Source organism: Paralichthys olivaceus, chromosome 5 (genome assembly GCF_024713975.1).
Source record: "Paralichthys olivaceus isolate ysfri-2021 chromosome 5, ASM2471397v2, whole genome shotgun sequence".
NCBI lineage: Eukaryota > Metazoa > Chordata > Actinopteri > Pleuronectiformes > Paralichthyidae > Paralichthys > Paralichthys olivaceus.
The window spans coordinates 14,698,413-14,717,860 of record NC_091097.1 but is presented as its reverse complement, the minus strand read 5'-3'; the positions used below and the strand labels follow the sequence as shown (position 1 = coordinate 14,717,860).

Below are 19,448 nucleotides of genomic sequence, written 5' to 3'. Positions count from 1 at the left end.
CGGCTTACCCCTAACACAGGTACCATGCTTTTCCCTGTCATTTGTTTCTCCTCTGTATCACGGTACACGATGGACAGCAGCACTGTGCAGATGAAAGTCAGAGCAAGGGGGAACGGTCGAGGGGGCGTGTGTCTGTGTTTGTCAGTGTGTACATCTGCGTCTGTGTGTGCATGCCAAATAGAGGACAGCAGGGTGTCCCTCACGGGACTGCGTTCTATTTTCATTTGGTGGAAGAACATTCGACTCCCACACACACAGAACACAAACACACACTCCCAGCACCAGACACCTGCCTTAACCCTGTCTTCCACCAGCATCTGTCCAAACAACAGGGACAGAAAATGAATACAAATAGTGAATCTGCTTGCAAGACACATGGAGACCACGCACAAGATGCATGATCTGTAACCTCTCTTGTTTGTCTCTGTTTTGTTGTTTTCTTCCCTAGCTGTGTTCAGCCTTAGGATGTGTTACGTAGTGCTATAACGGGACGCTATGTCAGAGCGGCGATGTGTCATAGCACGCTGTTTACTCTGCCTATTGCATAAGGAGAAATCTGAAATGCACACACACACACACACATACACAAACTTGCACATACACACACACACATATCTTATGAAACCAATGACGAAGATTCTGTTTTTTCTAATCTCTGTTTACTTGAGGATCTATGATTGTGTCGGTCTGTGTATTACTGTGTTTAATATGTAATCACTTACTGGCACACACAGCATCCTCAATATAGCTGTTAAAGCGTATGCACTATGGTTTTTCAGGATGTGTGCTGCCCAGGGGTACATGCTGCTTTTGTGTGTGTGTGTGTGTGTGTGTGTGTGTGTGTGTGTGTGTGTGTGTGTGCGCGCGCGCTTGTGATGCGAAGGCACACTTCAGAGGCGGCTTTACATCCATTAAAAGTGCCATTAAAGGATGCACTGAGACTGCAGTGTCACAGCTAAATGAAACTGACGCTACCAAGAGGATGAGAGAGAAAGAGAGAGAATGAGAGAGAGAGGCAGAGAAATAGAGGTGGGGAGGGGGGCTGAGAGGTGTGACAGAGAGAAGCAAGGATTAAATAAAAAACAGCGAGAGAGAGAGAGAGAGAGAGAGAGAGAGACAGCCAGCAATATGTGTTTGTGAGTTCATGTGCGGCTCTGTTTGTGTGTGTGTGTGTGTGTGTTTGTGGTGTTGGGGGGGGCACAACAGGGAGGAGGTAACGACAGAGATAACGCAGAGAGAGTGCAGAGAGGTGTCAGGGACAGAAAACAGAGGTGAGATAGAGAACTGCATTGTGCGTGTGAGTGCATGTTAGCACATGTGTGTGCGTGTCTGTGAGCCTAGAAAGATATAAGCACAATGTGCACAGCAGAGTAAAGATGAGAGGACGATAGAGCAGGAGAGGGAGTGATAAGAAGTGAAGGAAGAATATATGAATGGAAGATGAGAGGCTGATCCCCTATAGCAATGCAGTGACATGGCTGCCATCAACACGTAAACAGCTGCACTGGGATAAACAATGTACAGTGTGTGTGTGTGTGTGTGTGTGTGTGTGTGTAAGCAGTTTTTCTTAAGTCATAAAGAAAAGACGAGACAAGAGCCAACCAACTGGCTTGACACAACTACTGCACACACACTCACACACACTGAGGGTCCGTTTTCCTTTTCCTCTGACTTTTTCTCCTTCACACGCACGCACACACACACACACGCACACACACACACACACACACACACACACACACACACACACACACACCTAGACTAACATTAGGTTTCCTGCATGATGCAACACAATGAAAGGGAGCTGATTATCATGGAGATTGGGAGGCACATGGAGAGTAGGTTTCAGTGTATGCGTGTGTATGCGCGTGCGTGCGTGCGTGCGTGCGTGCGTGCGTGCGTGCGTGCGTGCGTGCGTGCGTGCGTGTGTGTGTGTGTGTGTGTGTGTGTGTGTGTGATGGTCAGTAAAGGGCATACTGAAATAGGCAAATCATTGCTGTAGTGAAATGAAAGGTGAAAGCTCCCCTCTGAGTCCCTCCTTCCCTCCCCGCTTTCTGTTCCTCTGCCTTCCTTTTCCTTCTCTGTCTCTTGGTCACAGACCAAAACAAATATATGAGGTCAAGGAGAGGAGAAGAGAGGGGGAGAGGAAAAAAAGCACATATGAAAGATAACTGTCAGTGTTAGAGACCTAAAACATCAACTGGTCTTCTCTCTCTTTCCCTCCAACTTTTAATGTTGCTTCATCTGTCCTTTGTTTATATCTGATTTGACAAAAACTCTTGTTTCTAACTAGATCACCGTACTGTCCGTTAGTGACTGTGTGTGTGTGTGTGTGTGTGTGTGTGTGTGTGTGTGTGTGTGTGTGTGTGTGTGTGAGATTGTGTGACAGCTAGAGTATGTGTGTCTATGAGCACCGCACTATAAGCCCCAAGTGCCCACCTAATTGCCCCGGAGGCTCATGGTTATTTACTGTGGGGGGGCTATTAGGAGACAGAGAGAGAGACAGAGAGGGAAAATGTTTGTCCCTCATTAAAGAGAAGTGCCATGAACACAAGCATGGCTGTAAGGAGCGACCGGACCACGGCACCGCCATTAAAAGCACGCACGCACACGCACACGCACACACACACACACACACACACACACACAGCTACTAATGAATGTGGACACTCCACCTATGACTCATAGCACCCCATCAGTATTCATAACAAATGACAATCCCTGTTTTTAGAAACAATAGTGAGTCGTCCCGTCACTATCATCGCTGTTATGGCTTTTGTTTATTATCTCAACTGATTTCCTTGTTTTGTGTTTTATTGATGTTCACAATTACCACAGCGTGGTGGCACAACATACGTTTGACACACGGCTGAGTTAACCCACACAGGAGCACAGGCCAAAATATACGCTGTGGCCGCCTTTTTAATATTTTATCTGTTTATCAGACAGAAACTCAATATTGGTTAAAGGTACAAACGCTTCCATCAGGGCCTTATTGAGCTTTAGTGGTGCGTATTTCCACAAAATGAGTTAATTCCCCATTGAAAGGCCTGTGGCTCTCAAGGCTCCTAAGATCTTAGAGCTCTGGTGAATTGCCCGGTTTGTAATCCAGGCTTGTTTGTGCATCTTATGCTACAATGTGTTTGTGCTTTGTGATTAAAATCCAAGTCATTTGAGCCATAGCGCCAAAACCCCAAAATACATTATCTCAAAACACTTTACACAGTAAGGTCGAGACTTTACAATATATCCATCCAGGGTTGTGGTCGTGGGAGGAGGGCTGGAGACAATCCCACCTGAGATTGGCCTAGAGGCGGGCTAAACGCTGGACAGGTCGGCCTAACAATATTATAAATTTAATTGACTTCAATTCTGAATGGCCACAAGCTGTGCAGTATTTTCGAGACTTTCCTCAGTGTCAGTGCGAGCAGCTTATTACGACTCATACTTAATGTTTTATTGTTTGGCGATCCCTCAGTGGACATAGTAATAATGAGGGGCGCAAAGGAGGAAGTCAGGTGACATTTAAGGAGCAGGAGGCGGGCAAAGGTGGATGAATAAGTTGTTTCCCTTTTGATACCAATAGTCCATGTTGTTTCTTCTATCCATGACCTCTGAGCAACCTAAACAACAGCTTATTATTGTAGCCATGACGACCAAGCTCATCTAACCCTTAAGGAAGTGCTAATCTCTTTTCCTAAATCTAACCACATTAAAGTGTTTGTGCCAAAACCTAACCAAACCCATACCATTACACAACCTTAACAGCATGTTTATTGTGATGCCCATGATGCCAAAGTACATAGTGGCAGAGTGAGTCTAAAGGTTCTGAACATTTTTCTCATTTGAGATTACTGCATAGATCGCTCTATACTATCCATCACATAAAGCACGCACACGCACGCACACACACAGAGAAACACTCACACACACGCTCAAAAAAATGTAAACACATGGTCTGCAACAGAACGTCGCACCCAAACCTGATTACAGACACAAATACAAACAGACAACACAAAATACAAATACCTCTCTCTCATCTGCCTTCCACATGAAGTCATAAACACACACACACACACACACAGTGTTAATACTTAGCCTCCATCTTCATGTGCATCACATCCTCACACAAACACATACGTAGCATATTTACCAGGAGCTCAGCGAGAGTGCAGTGTGAGAGGGTGGGTACACGCTGTTCCAGTGGCTGCTAACCTAGATCTGATTACACACAGTAGCTCCTCACATGCAGAACTCTGTGTGTGTGTGTGTGTGTGGTGTGTGTGTGTGTCAATACATGCATGTGTCTGAACTTGGTCCTAATGCAGTTTGCAGGTAATAGGTTTTCATTGGACTGTAGCGAGGACGGTGTCAGTGCAGTGTGTTTGTCTAGCGAGGACTGATGTATTCCCTCTCCATGAGTGAGAAACATCAGAGAGAGGGCGAGAGATGGAGACGAGAGAGGAACAGGGGGATGGTGGAGAAGAAAAGCAAGGGGGTTACTGCAGGGAAGAGAAGACAGGGGTTGTGATGAGAGGGGGGGGTTGGCAGAGAGGACGAGCTCATCTGTATGCTGGTAAATGTGTGCTGCTTGTTTGATCTGGAGGGAGTACTTAGTGCTGGATGGTGGGATGCTGCAGAGTGGAGAAAGCAAAAATAAGGTGTGTGTGTGTGTGTGTGTGTGTGTGTGTGTGTGTGTGTGTGTGTGTGTGTGTGTGTGTGTGTGTGTGCATGCATGCTTGTGTGACTAGGTGCAAGGTGTTGGGTGCAGCACTTTGCTCATTAAAGGGATCTGGCTGTATTCCAACTCTGTGCAGTTCATCAACTGTCCTTCATGTCTCTCATCCTCTTCCTCCGCTCTCCTCTCATCATCTGTCCTCTTTTCTCGTTCCCTCACTCTTCTCTTCGCTTCTTAGTTTTTACTCTGCTTCCTTCTCATCCCCTCATCCTAACATCCCACCCCCACCCCTCCAAAAACGTGTGTAGAAATCACACTTTTTGCATAATTATGCCTACAATCAAACATATGCCCAAACATTTTAAATATCCATACTCATGTGTGTAACTGGATGAAAGCTGATCGTTTCATATTTACAGCAAACATCACACATCTACTACTGTGGGAAAAAAACACATACAACACATGTATGTGTAATAAATGCTGTGTATATGAGCAGAGCAGTAGTGACTGAAAAAATGAATGATCAGGTCTTTCAGTCAGCATCAACAAGGATCGGAGTAATATTGCTGAATACAATGACTCCACTTGTGGTTTTTATTTTGAAAGCACATGGTGAATGTTGTATCCTTATTATTATTAAAGTTTTCTGGGTGAGTGTGCTATTGCAGGACACGGTTTTATTCGCCCGCACAGCTGTTCAGCACTACAACCGGCAGGCGAGGTCGTAATTTTAGTCGGGGTGCCTTAAGAGACTCAAGTGTGTGAATGTGTGTGTGCGTGTAAGTGCATTCAGCTAAATGAGCGACTTGCTAAGAAAAGCCTGTACCACTGCTGTTTAGCTGTCTGCCAGAGAGAAAGAGAGACAGAGGGGAGAGGGAGGAGAAACAAATTAGGCGAAGGGAGAAGAAAGATTTAATGAGGGAGAGATAAAACTCGTAGTAGAAGGAGTTGAAAAGCAGGGCAGAAGATAGAGGAAAAGGAAGTGAACAAGTAAAGATGCAAAAGCAGGGATCAAAGAAGAGAAAAAACAAATGAAAAAACTGCAGTATGGAAAATCTAAACAAAATGAAAGTACTAAAGAACTAAAAGCTTTTTTTTTTTACGTATGTTTGTGTAAAAAAACTGGGAGATGGAAATAACAACAATTAGAGCACACAGGAAAAGTGTGCTGGGACCAGGCGATGGTTTCTGGAACCAGAAACTGTCAGCGGTGTCTCTCCTGTGTTCTGATCATGCAGCAGCAACAGTACTTTGAAAAGTTTTCTCCTCACCTACCCCCCTCCAGTGCCTTCAAACAGCTGCTGGAGTTACATAACGCTGAGAGTGAGTGAGAGAGAAAAAAAAGTGAAAAGGCGAGATCAGAGACGGGGAGAGAGGCAGACAGAAGAACTGAGTGGGAAAAAATGTTACAGAACGTATCCTGTCATGTTATAATAACAGACACTTCCACAGTCTTACCTAACTCTAGCCACAGCCTGAAAAAGCATCTGCACACCGTCTAAGATATGTGCGATTTTCTTTACCTTTCTGACAATCATGCGACTGATGTTATCACTGCTGTAACTGTCACGTTAGTAATAAGAAAACGCCAGCGTTGTGACATTAGAAAGACAAAAAGACACAGAGAAAGACGGACGAACCCCATGACCCCAACTGAGCTGCGGTGCCGTAAAAAACAGAACACAGACAGGACGGTGAGTTGTGGCAGATGTGGATTAGAAAAGAAGAGACTTCAGGTGAGATCAGTTAATGGCCTCTTTGCCTGACAGAGCTTCATTCCCCATCATAAAATGAATGTGCAAATGTCAACCTTACATTAATCTGTATTAAACGATCATTTATATTCCTGCGTAGTCATGGGACAGATTGCTCTCGCTCATCTTATCTTAAAAATAAAATATAATTTTTTTTAAAACACTTATTTCCATCTATGGATTCATTACGACATCATATTGCCAAACCTCTTCAGTCGCCCCACATGCCGGTAAACAGACAATCGTGTGTAACTGAGGACTTCAAGCTAAAGTGCGCACATCCATCCACCCAGCAGGTTTAAGTTCAGTGTGCTGCATCGCTCAGGTGCATATATATTCCTCCTACACATAAATATGCAATTATCTTTCTTTTGAACTTTGACCCGTCGTCTCGCTAACAAATTACAGCGCACTGATGCAAAGTCTCTATCTCTGTGACGGTGATGTGACTGATTCTGTGGGCGGGACCAAAGGAGGTGGAAAGACGTCGCATCCCTTCGCACATCCCCACGGAGTACGTCAGCCAGGCCGCCATATTCAGTGCTGTTGCTAGGTTGCATGTGCGTGTACTGCTCACATGTATGCGTGTGTATGTTTTGCCTGAGTGAATCCATGCTATGGACACAGAGTGGGTTCTCTGCCTGTGAATTAGCTTCCATAGCAACCAGTGCCACACAACCAGCCAGGCAGGCAGGGAGGTGAATGAACGGCGCTCTGCCTGTGTGATCTGAAAAGTGGGCACAGGCCCGATGCCAAATCTGGGTACAGGGGACACAATCTCACGCTGACGGACACAGACAATGGGTTGTTGCTGTGGTGATAGGAGGGGTGGTGGCTGAATGGGGGGGTGGGGTGGGGGGGAATGACAATGTGCATTGGTATGTGGATGGCACACAAAGTCAAAAGCAGCATTCAACGTGATAATAGAGCCTCTCTGTCTGTTTGACGCTCCTTTGGTTTGTTTTTCTGACTGTTTCTCCCTCTCCATTGCTATTTTTGTTTGCTGCTCAGTATCTCTCTGAATTTCATCCCCCGTTCTATCTCTGTTTGCTTTCCTTCTCTTATCTCTCTCCCCGTTTGCTTTTCTCCTCTTCTCTCTCTCTCTCTCTCCGTCTCCGAGAAAGAGGTTGCGGCATTGCAGAGGTGGGTGTAGTGCGGGGGCAGAGGAGATTTTTTTTTTTTTTTTATCAGAGTGTTATTGTCAGAGCTGGCCCATCACCTTGGTTACACACACATATGCACCCACACACACACACACACACACACTCACCTCAGACGTCAAATACACGTCAACAGCTACGTCTAACAGTCAAGGTTTTGGCACAAAACAAAAGCCCCTCTTAAACTGGGCTCAACAGAACCAAAGTCACATGCTTAACTGTGCAAAATCAACCAAACAGTTCCAAACAAGGAGAAAAACACCTGGTGGAAAAAATACAAACAAAACAATCATGGCACAGACGTCAGAGACGGACTTCACGTTGGCTTGTGATTTAGATGATAGCCACATCCCAAGGTGTGCTGCTCAGTCACCCACAGTCGGGATCTAGCTAATTGCCAATGTTCTCATGCAGAGAAAACATGAGGGAGATTCTAACGACCTCTCACTCAGATGTCTATCGACTGACCTAGCTGTAGCCATGGTAGCCAGGATGAGAGCACACACACATACTCACATATTCACACACAAAACACAAATTCACCTGAGGCTTAGATGAGGGATGAGCCCGAGCCAAAATTTGAAATTAAATTATAATTCGATATCATCAATTATCTCACTTTCATGTATTTCCACCATGGTGAGCAAAACATAATGGATGCAGAGAATAGAGCTGCCAGGCTATTCTGTGCTTTATTATTGCTTTATTATACCTATCACCTCTTTTGTGGAGATAAAACCAATGTGTGTTGAGCCTTCACACAAAGAAGGAAGGGAAGAGAGGAAGAAAAGATGAAGGCTGTTGAATAGCAGAAGCACCTGGAAGAGAGCGAGAATAGTAATCAATCACACACACACGCACGCACATATGCACACACCCACGAACGCATATACAACACACAGAGGCAAACTTGCACAGAGCACAGCTGGGCCATCTGTAGTGTGTGTGTGTGTGTGTGTGTGTGTGTGTGTGTGTGTGTGTGTGTGTGTGTGTGTGTGTGTGTATTTGCTCTCAAGTTTGTGCCTGCATGCATGTGCACGCTGGGAAAATCAAGATCAAGTTCCAGTTCACTCAACCATGTCTCTCCTTACGATGGAGAATCACACAAGCCTGGATTTGCATGCATACACACTCCTTTGCCAACAGTTGCATGTTCACTAATCCATGCACACACACACACACACACAAACACACACACACAGGGACTCATGCATAAGCATTGACTCTCACCTGCAGCCATAGGCTACGTAGCAATGCATACTGAAAAGACCAGGATAGAAGAGGGCCAAAGAGTGAGGAGAGAGATGGATGAGACAAGCGAGGGTCGTAGTGAAGGATGGATGGATGGAGGGAGGGGAGGCCAGTGACAGGGGTCTGAGAGATCTGTAATGAGATCTCAGTGAGTCAGACAGGACGCTACACACTTGTCCCGGCTGGATAACGGGGGAATGCATTAGAATGCATGAGCCTAGCTGGCTAATATCAAAATCTGTGTCGGCGTTATTTGCATGAGGCGCCGCCAAACACACTCGCACGCATAGATCTTCTTGAAAAACAACCAGGCGAGTCATCCGTGTGGTGGAATTAGCTAAGGCTGGCAACAATTCACAGCTACCTAAGCAGTTTCCCCCCACAGCATTAAATGAGAATAGGTTAGCGTTGACACTGTGTTGCTTTTAGCATGTTAGCTTGTATCTGAGTGAGTGAGTCACAAGCTTTTGCCGAGAGAGGCCACAGCACAAATTTAAACATCAGAGCAGTCAACAAACCCTGGGCTATCTCCGTGGCCACATTTATTCATGTGGTTTGACACCCACGACTCACACACACAAAATAAAGCTTGCACACAAACAGGAGCATAGACAAAGTGCATCACGTGTGTATGAAAGACAAGGCTGGAAAATAAAAGTCTTAAGTCATAGATGAGATCTTTGCCTAAATACTCACTAATGTGCATTAATCCTAGATTTCCCTTTTTTAAAAACTGCTAAATACTGAATTTATGAAAAAAAGTACAAATGTATTTGTGCACGTTATCTGACAGCTTACAATATGGAGTTGGAAATTATGGGGGGGGCAGTGTAGCAAATAGCTCAACAATGACGATCAGGACACGATGAAGGAATTTCAACAATGGCAGTACTTTTACGAGAGACTTTGCATGATATAACTTTGCACTGCCCTCTAGTGGATGTATTGCCTAAAACATACAAGGACGCACAAAAGTATATGTGCAGTTAAATGTTTAAAAACAGACGTAGACGCAGTGAAATCGTGTATTTATATAAGCCAAAATAAGGAGCATAGGGTAACCATGGTGAAATAATGGGTGAATACTACAAAGCAATACAAAATAAGAAGCGGTTTCAGTGAGTCTTGTCCACATCCGTCCATCAAAGCATCACCCCGGCAAAAATAATGACAGAAAAATAATCTTTTTGATTTGGTGCTGGGATTAGTTCAATCACATCTTTTCCTTTGAGGTGAGTAATTCCACAGTGGCAGTAATTCTTCTTTTCTTTTTTATTTTGCCGCTGCTTTGACAAGATTGTCCATGGAGCGAAATCAGATACCTTCTCATCCATCCATGCTGACATCATCCCTCTTCCCACCTTCTCTCCATCCCCCTCTGTGTCCCCACCTTCTCTCTTTTACAGCTCCATCTTTTAACTTTGCAGCTTCCTCCCTCCTCCTCCTTGGAGTTTACCCCCATCTCAGTCTCTTTTTCTTCTCTTACTGCCTCCATCTTTCACTGTTTCTCTCCGTCTCTTCCGCAACCCGAATTTCTCTCCCCAGCTCCCCTTTCTTTAACCTTTTATGCGCTTCCTCTCTTCTTCCTCGTCTTTTTTTTTTTAACCACTCTCACTGGTGTACCCATACATCTCTCACTCAGTGCATCTCGTCTCTCTGTTTCAGTCTCTCCATATATTCTGCTCCACCAGCATCCTACAACGAACCTCCTCCCTCCCTCTCTCCTGTCTCTTTCTTTTCTTCCTTCCTCCCTTTTCCCAATCCGCCTTTTTCCATCTTCAGCTCACATCTGCGAGTCTAACACTAATCTCCTTCCTTTTCAGCATCCCACCCTCACCCCCATTACACTTCATTATTGGGTCTGTTCCTTTTTTATCACTCTTCCCCTCTCCGCCCCCCTATCTCACTATCGGGATGACGCATGATTGCATATTCCTGTCTCATTCAAGCAGTCACATGCCTGCGCACAGACGGACGTACATGCACACACACACACACACACACCTTTTACGTGTTAATGTATTCATCGTGTGTAATGTCATCGTCAAGGTTAACAGCTGAGGTGCTGATGTTGAGAGGATTTGGGGGTTGTGGGTAATGTAGGAGGTATGTGCATGCTTACTGATAAATAAGTTTCATTGCTGTAAAGCGTTTTGAGGCAGAGATGATGTCATCTGATGACCTTTCATATACATCACCAAGGAAATGTTTGAAGTGTAATTGATGATCCTCTAATCAAATAGTAATTATTGTCATGAATGTTTGGAATTGAAGGCAATCAGCTGCAGAGAATTTCATGCTGTTTTAGCCTCGGTCTTCTATCTCTGTCCCCTCGTTTATGTTCATTAATGTGAGGAGCCACCATTGTTCCATGGATAATTCATTGACATGCATGGCAGCCGCTTCCATGTGTTTGTTTGTTTGTGTGTGTGTGTGTGTGTGTGTGTGTGTGTGTGTGTGTGTGTGTGTATCTTTGGTGGGCGAACAGATGCAAAAAGCATGACAAGAAAATAACCTTCCCTCCCTCCCCCTTCATCCCTCGTCTGCTCTGATGACAAGACGCTGCGATTGCGCTCCCCCGTCTCTCCCCCTCTATTTTTATCATCTTTACCCCCCGCCTCGCCCCAACCCTCCACCCACGTCGCCGTTGCTCCCTCCATCCCTCTCTCTCCTTTCCTGCCTGTCTCTCACTCTTTCTGTCTCTCTGTCCTTGGGTGTCTGCAGCCAGCTGTGTCTGCGGGCCATTAATGCCCCCCTCCCCTCCATCCATTTTCCCCATCACTGATTCCTCCAGCAGACTCCCCTTCCCCCCATCCTACTCTTACTCCTCCACTCGCCTCCTCCTCCCTTCGCACTCCTCTGTCCCTGTGACCACTGGGGCTCCATTGACACGGCAACTGCTGATAACAGTCTGGTCCTCCGTCCGGCATTCTGTTACACCACTGCACCAAAATCAAACACGGAAACAACCGTAGACATCCACATTCGGAGAAGCATATGAAAACCCATTCAATCTACTTTAAAAACATCACCACAAATACCTCAAGTCTACAGATACAAATCACAAACCCATTGTGTTATTACGACGTGTTCGCAGCCACATACACCAACAAATCAACACAGTCAGCATCCTCCCCTTTCTGTTTATGCAAACATCTTGTTGTGCTGCTGGCCCCTTTGAGGCTGCCTCCAGTTATGAGAAGTTATTGCGCTGCATAAAGTAGTGCCATTTACTACTGCACAGACTTACCCTAACTCACTAGTCATAATAAAACTGCAATTGATCCACTTTCCCCATGACACGCCGATGCTAAGATAGACTTTGGCCTTCGGACAGGGAGCATGTTGCCTTTGAGAAAGTGGGCCTCGGGTATTGTGTCCCCTGGTGTATCCATGTGGTCAGCAGAAGAGAGCTGATTGAATTTAAGGAGACTGTAGTTTCACATTCACACGTGTAGCACACATGGTTGAGGTAGGGGGTGGCACCTGGGCAGGGGCATGCAGGAGTCAAGACATGATGCCAAAAGTACATCGCGGAAATAATATTATGTTACAGCACAAGATGGTCTGGTATTTCAACCCTTGCAGACAAAATTTCCAATTCGAATTTTTCATGACCTTTCGTTTCACGCCAGTTGCATGACAGAAGAATCACTCCCACTAACTGTGTACCCTCCACACAATGACCTGCTTTGTGACACAATGATTTGGACATTCCTGTTCTCGCCTCCAGCTCCTCCGGGCAGTGTCTAGGTAAATTAAGGGTTTCCAATGCATGTGTGAAAGCATTAAAAGTTGCCCAAAATAGAGTTGGATGCCATGGATTTGGGTACATCAGTGGGTCTCAACTATTCTTCCTTGTGACCTTTTAAAAACACCATTATCACAGGTTATAAATGTCACTACGTGAAGGACATTTAAAAAAAAGAGTGACTTTTCCTTCTTTGACTGTTTTTAAAAATCTCAATTTTTTTTGTGAATGACTTGCAGTTCTTGTGTGTAATTATATTGATGTATGTTTGATGTGTGTGTTTCTGGTGTGTGTCTGCAGTGGGTACATTTGTGAGTTTAGTGTGGTAATAGAAGTGGAGTGGCTTAGAATGTCACAGTGAATCTGACAGCTTCAACAGCAAAATGACACACACACAATCCATTTCAGGTCGGTTTTATCCACTGGAGGACAATAGGTTGTCGAAAAGGAGGGGAGCACACACACTCATAGATATACACAAAATGATGACCCATTGCTTCATCAATGCCCCCTTTTTCCTTCTCCTCCTTCCATCCTTCCCTCTTTCCTTCCTTCCTCCCTCCCTTCGACCCATCCATTACCCATCCCTCCCTCCTCCCCTCTCCAACCACTCTATTGATTGAGCCATTCAATTTCCGGCTGTAATTCAACTACACTGTTGCACTTGAATATGCAAATGAGCCCACAGGGGTTACTGATGCTGTTGTTGTCATGGAAACCTCTCTTCAAACACAGAGACTCGCACACAGGACGCTATCACGCACAGAGCTGCCTCCTTTGGGGTTAGGAAGGAGAGACAAGGTGAAGTGTGTGTGTGTGTGTGTGTGTGTGTGTGTGTGTGTGTGTGTGTGTGTGTGTGTCTATGAATGTTGTACTCATGTGAAACTGAAACTTTGACAGTGGCATGAGGATTGGCCGGGGCTAAGATGACCTCACTGTACCCTTGGGTGTATGTTCTTGTGTGTGTGTGGGTGTGTGTGTGTGTGTGTGTGTGTGTGTGTGTGTGTGTTGTGGGGGAGCAGAGAAAAGAGAGAGAGAAAAATACTGTCTACTCTTTGAAGAATCACTCTCCCTTACCCCTCTCTCTCTCTCTCTCTCTCTCTAACTCTCTCTATGTTTGTGCAGCCATCTAATCGCACTGACAGGAGAACTGCACACTGTGTCTTCTGCCACCAGGCATGCACAGAAAACACACACAGAACATAAACACATGCAGAATTAATACATTCCCCATGTAAGCTTTCTCTTGCACATGCCCACCACTGAACTTCCAGACACCCAGTCTCTCTCACACACACACACACACACACACAGCGTGTTGTTAATGTGCCCCCTGTCCCTCTGTACCACTGTCTGTCCTTATATGTTGCTTTGGGGACATTTTTAGGTCACAAAGATGTCACACCAATTTGTGTGTGTGTGTCTGCATGTAGTATGTGTGCATGTTTGTATCTGTGTTTAAATGCAAGCATGTTTGTAGTTTAACTGTCCACACTGCAAATGATGGGTTTCTATTTTGCTAGAATCACAGTTCAAATCCTCAGTATAGAACGTGAATTTTAAACATATGTGTGGTTATCATTTATTAAGAACTCCACACTCCAAAGTGCTGAACTGTCTCATGAAGATTTCTTGAGTGTGGTTTGTGGTTTGACTTCTTGAAATGTTGTAAAACTGTGACTGGCGAACTCAAATACGTGACATCACCCTTTGGCAAATTGTTTGTCATTTTCGACCAGTGAAAAAGCAAGTATTTTTCTCTCAATTCAAATTATCAAAACTTTGGCAGAAAATTGTGTGTTCAGAGCAGACGCTCAGCAGAAGCTGATTGAAAAAAAAGAGGTCTCCGGGGCCTTTAAGTTTCTCAACATAGTGATAATAATGGAATCAAGGCAGTTGTTTAAAATCATTGCAAAGCTTTTTCAGCCTCCCTCAACAGATGAATTATTAATGCAACTCGGAAAAGCAAGGGCATTTGTCTGAACAATAATAAGTTATTTGATGATGTGGTTGGTGTTAAAGCGTTCAGCTGGCAGCCGGGCCCCATCCTTCTCATAAACAATGACACTTCAATTTGGGTACGAATCCAGAAGGAAACATTTTCTCTCCCCTTGTGAAAAAAGAAAAAAAAAATCAGCCAAATGTCTCCTGTAGTGGTTTTGTTTAAGCTCCATTTTGGGAGAAAGTGGAAGAAATAGTGGGTATATGTGACGGAGTGTATATATGTTTGTGTGTGTGTGTGGATGCGCGTGCACTGCTAGGCAAATGAGCTTGTCAGTATGCAGTGCAGGCCTCTCTCTGGTGGCAGGCAGATGACAGTGCAGTGATTGGGCTGATTTCACTGAGGACGTGAGGGGAAATCTGAAGGCTGCCTCTGGGCTCAGGTGCTTATCACCTCCCACCACACACACACACACACAGATTTTAAAGCATACACACACACAGCTAACTTTTGCTGCCCACAATAAAACCCACTGACGTAAGGACACACACACAAGACCTGAAAACAGATAAGCACAGACATGATTGTTCAGTACATGCACTTACTTTTTTAGAAAGTTAATTGTCCAAATCTTTCGTGGATCTTCAGCCCATGCTTTTTGCCTGCCTGCCAATGTTAGCCACACACACATAACTGCAACTTTGTGTGTATGTGTGTGTGTGTAAGACCAATTATTATGGCCCTGGGCAAGTGGGAAATGGGAAATGATTGTTTGTGTTAATGTCTGCACTTCCTCAGACAATCATTGACCATTAATTACAGCCTAAGTGACAGTTGGTGTGTTACGTGAAGGCGCACATACACAAACACATGCACCCACACACACAGTGAAAATATTTCTATTTCTATCATGTCTGACTTCATGGTGTTGGGATTTTCAAATGTGCGCTAAAATATCACTTAGTGCATGGAAACTATTTACATTATTACCAATGTGACGTCAGCAATATATTGTTTTAGTTCTTTTATGTTTCCAGCTATTATAGCCTCTTATACTCCGACATTTCTGGTTTAGTTTGAGCTCTAAAAAGGAATCTGGAATCCTGATTCATGGATTCTGGATACAATGATTTATGCATATGCATTAGCCTTTACACTCCTGTAGACCCTGAGTCTTTCAGAAATCCTTCTCTCTTTTTATGTGGTGCAATCAAGTTGTGACCTTGATCCGATCGACCTGCAAGGCATATTCTGAAAGTTTGAGCTTAACAACACCCATAGCAGGAGCCACATTCAAGTTTATTTATATCTATATTATTCATTGTTGGTTTGTTATTTCTGTTCGTGAGCATCAGACCTCCTCCCTCCTGAGGTGATAACCTATAAGTTTGGAGAGCATGAAAAATGACAGGGAGGACAGGTACAGCAAAAACCGTCACTGACCTAAGCCAGGTGCAATGTAACCTGCATACTGGAAGGGAAATCAGCAGTTGTCAGCAATTAGCCAGAAAATGAACGTGTTCTGATCTGGACTAGCAAGAAGGGCAGAAAAGTGATTCTTAAGGAACTTCTTTGTGCGGTCACTTTCTCACTTCTGCCGCAGTAGCATGAAGAAGGAGCAGAAAGGTTCCACGTGGCTGTGATTTTGTTTGTGTCACATGTTCATATGAAAAGAAACAAGTAGAAACACAAGTGCCTGCTACTAGAGAGAGGCCTGATAGTTTGAATTACTTCATTACTATGAATCACTATTAAACATCATATTGTGTTCTCCCCCAGTGTCTAAGGGATTTAAGAGCTTTACTTCTTTTTTGAATATGAGACTAAATCTGACAACTGGACCAAACCAACACAGCGGTGCAGTTTCGCTTCGGTTCACGACAGTGCAGCGATTTGGAATAAATTACCTTTGATGGTTGATAATAGATTGAACTGGAAAGTGAAAGAGAGGGCCAGAAAAAAAACGGAAAGTGACAAATGACAAAAGATAAATTGAGGGTAGAAGCACTGTGGGAGGTTCAAGTCTTTGGTGTCGCTCTACTTGCTAAAAAAGTGGCTCAATAGCTGCTGTCAGAGAGAAAGAGATGTCAGTGTGTGTGGCTGTCTATCTGCATGTCCGTGCATGTACCTGGCTGTCCGTCTTGTTGTCTGTTTGACTCCATCTATTTGACCGTCTTCCTCCAACCTCACACATCTGTCTTCAGCAGGAAAGGGCGTAAATTAAACATCTAAGACTCTCTCTGTTTCTGTGTCCTTGGCTCTTATCCCTTTGCTCTGTTCCTCTCGCCCTCCTCCCCTCTTATGCGCTCACTCAGGCCTCCCTGGCTCGCCTCCAACTATATTTCTTCTACCTCCTTTCATCTCTGCCCCTTCCCCTCCCTTCTCTGTGCCAACTCGAAAGAGAGAGATAGAGAAAGAGTGGGTGAGGGTGAGGGATGGTGCGAGGCGGCAGAAGACTGGGGTGGCTGGAGATCATTGAGGAGATGAGGCCGCGTGGTGCGGATGGATAGACAGATGCATTGATAAGGGCTGCCGACTCCACGGAACACTCGCCGCATACCCAATCTCTCTCCCCCCGTCTCTCTCCCTCTCTCATTTCTCCTTTTCATTTCAGGACTAATGCTCCCGTAGCCTTCAAATGTCAGTTCAGTATGGCAACCTATTAGATGGTTAGCCAGAGTGGCTGACAGCTCTCTGTCTCTCTCCCTCTCGCTCACATTCGGGGCAGAATGATTGTCTGGGACTTCATACAGAGCAGGTGAGAAAGACAGAGAGAGAGAAAGACAGAGAGACACTGACAGAGCATTGCAGCAACCACCTCTCTCCTGTCTCCTTCCAACACCGCTCCACCTTGTCACAAGCATATAAAGTACATTTACTCCTGGAAGCTGCTGTAATCAATATTTTTCATATTAACAATGGATCTCATGACTACTTGCACTCGGAAGGAGTCACTCATCAACTCACTGAGTATTACCCAACTCTGCAGTTCCCTTCATTGTGACGAAGCTTCCTAACATAGTTTTCACCTCAACTTTACTGTTTTCGATTCACTCCCACAGCTCTCAGCGGTGTCATTACCAGCAGCTGTTTCCAAAAACTAAAGAAAAAATCTGTCAATGCAGATTGTTCACTACCTGCTCTGCATCATCATAATGATTAGCTGGTGAACATAGTGTAGCATTAACCACTAATGATCAGGATATTTCTCCCAGTGGTGGGTGGAGACCAAACCAGAGCTCAACACAAAATGATACTGGGCCTGTATTCATCAGCTGGACAGAAACACAACCTCCAGATGAATTATAATGAACGAGAATGTTGCTCTGTATCTACGAGGTAGATAAAAGATAATATCAACTTTATGAGATTGAACGATTGAACTTTATGACTTGACAAACACTGTTTGGTTGTTAAATCGATAATAATGCAAAACATAAAACAACATTAAGTTTCCTCACATTAGTCTTAAAACATTAAAATGCTGCTCATCATACACAACAATGCCTGAGGCCAATGTACGTAAGTGTATTCACTTTGGAGAATTCTTCTGGTAATACTTACAGTATATAATTGAGTATTTTACATTGTGCTGTTGATACTTTAAATCAAGTAAAATAATCGGAATACTGCCATAATAAAAAAGGCAAACATAGAGAGAAAGAAAGATATAAATATAAATATATATAAAGAGAGAGAGAACGGCATGAAACAGAGGATTAGAGGCTTAGTTAGCCTGCATAAAATCCCCTTTTCCTCTCGCGCCCTACAAAGGGAAGAAGGCAATTGGCCAGATTATACAAAAAGAGGAAGCGAGGGAGGCGTGGGAGGGTACATGGGGGAGTGGGACAGGGATTGCAAAAATCTTGCTGAATCCATCGCTGTTTTTTTTATGTTTTCCCAGCGCCGCTCGGCGTGGCTGCTGCGCCACCTGTGACATCACATCTATCAATACAGGAAGCTGTTTTTTTCTTTCCTTGTTTGGCAAGAGGGGGAGGGCGAGAATGGGGGGGGGGGGGGGGTGTGACATTGGCCTTGAAACCTGCTATTGTCTTGCCTCCAGGACACCCAGCCAACCAGGCAGCTCAGTCAGAGCGAGACACAGAGAGACAGAGATAGAGACAGAGAGAGACAGAGAGAGAGACAGACAGAGAGAGAGAGAGAGAGAGCGAGAGAGAGAGAGAGAGGGGGAGAGTTTCCATGGTTACCTCCCAGGAGATGCAGGCACACTTGTTTATCTGTTGGCCGAAGGAGCGTGCACGATGGGCCCTCTTGCTGAGTAGATGTGTATGCGTGCATGTTTGTGTGCACGTGTGTATATCAGTGTGTGTGTGTGTGTGTGTGTGTGTGTGTGTGTGTGTGTGTGTGTGTGTGTGTGAAGATGCGACTGAATGCACACGCGCAGATACACCAGGACTCATAAGCTGACCCTTCCGAGACTTTCTTTGTAAACAAACCCACAAAGAAATGTACACACACACACACACACACACACACACACACACACACACACACACACACACACACACACACACACACACCTAATAGAAGTCCAGCTTACCTGCTCAGTATTATTGAGCCAGGAGAAGTGGACTGATTGAAGCCAACTGGCCTGGTGGGAGCTGAGCTCCAGCTGAAGGAAAGAGGAGAGAGAGAAATAGAAAAAGAGGGAATGGAGGATTGAAAGAGACAAAAGGGAGATGGGGGGAGAGTGTGCTGGGTCACAGGGAGAGAAGCGGGACAGGAAATGAGAGCAGAATAAGAAAACGTTGAACAAAAAGAGGGGAGAGAATTAGATGTGACACAGCGGAGGGGATGTAGTAGAAAAGAAATACAGAGAGGAAATGAGATGGGAGGAAAATAGGGGAGCTACAGAGAGAGAGAGAGGCGAGGAGAAAATAACAGAGCG

The 19,448-nt window shown here is 44.8% G+C and overlaps 1 protein-coding gene across 2 annotated transcripts in view; it reads left to right on the top strand.

Annotated features, from left to right (window-relative positions):
• Positions 1 to 19,448, top strand: part of LOC109643957 (retinoic acid-induced protein 1) — a 50,433-nt gene that overhangs the window by 128 nt on the left and 30,857 nt on the right. For both annotated transcript variants that reach the window (XM_069524547.1, XM_069524546.1), the window contains exon 1: positions 1 to 19. This exon is cut by the window's left edge and continues 128 nt beyond it. The gene's annotated coding sequence lies outside the window, so the exon portion shown is untranslated. The remainder of the gene's footprint in view (positions 20 to 19,448) is intronic.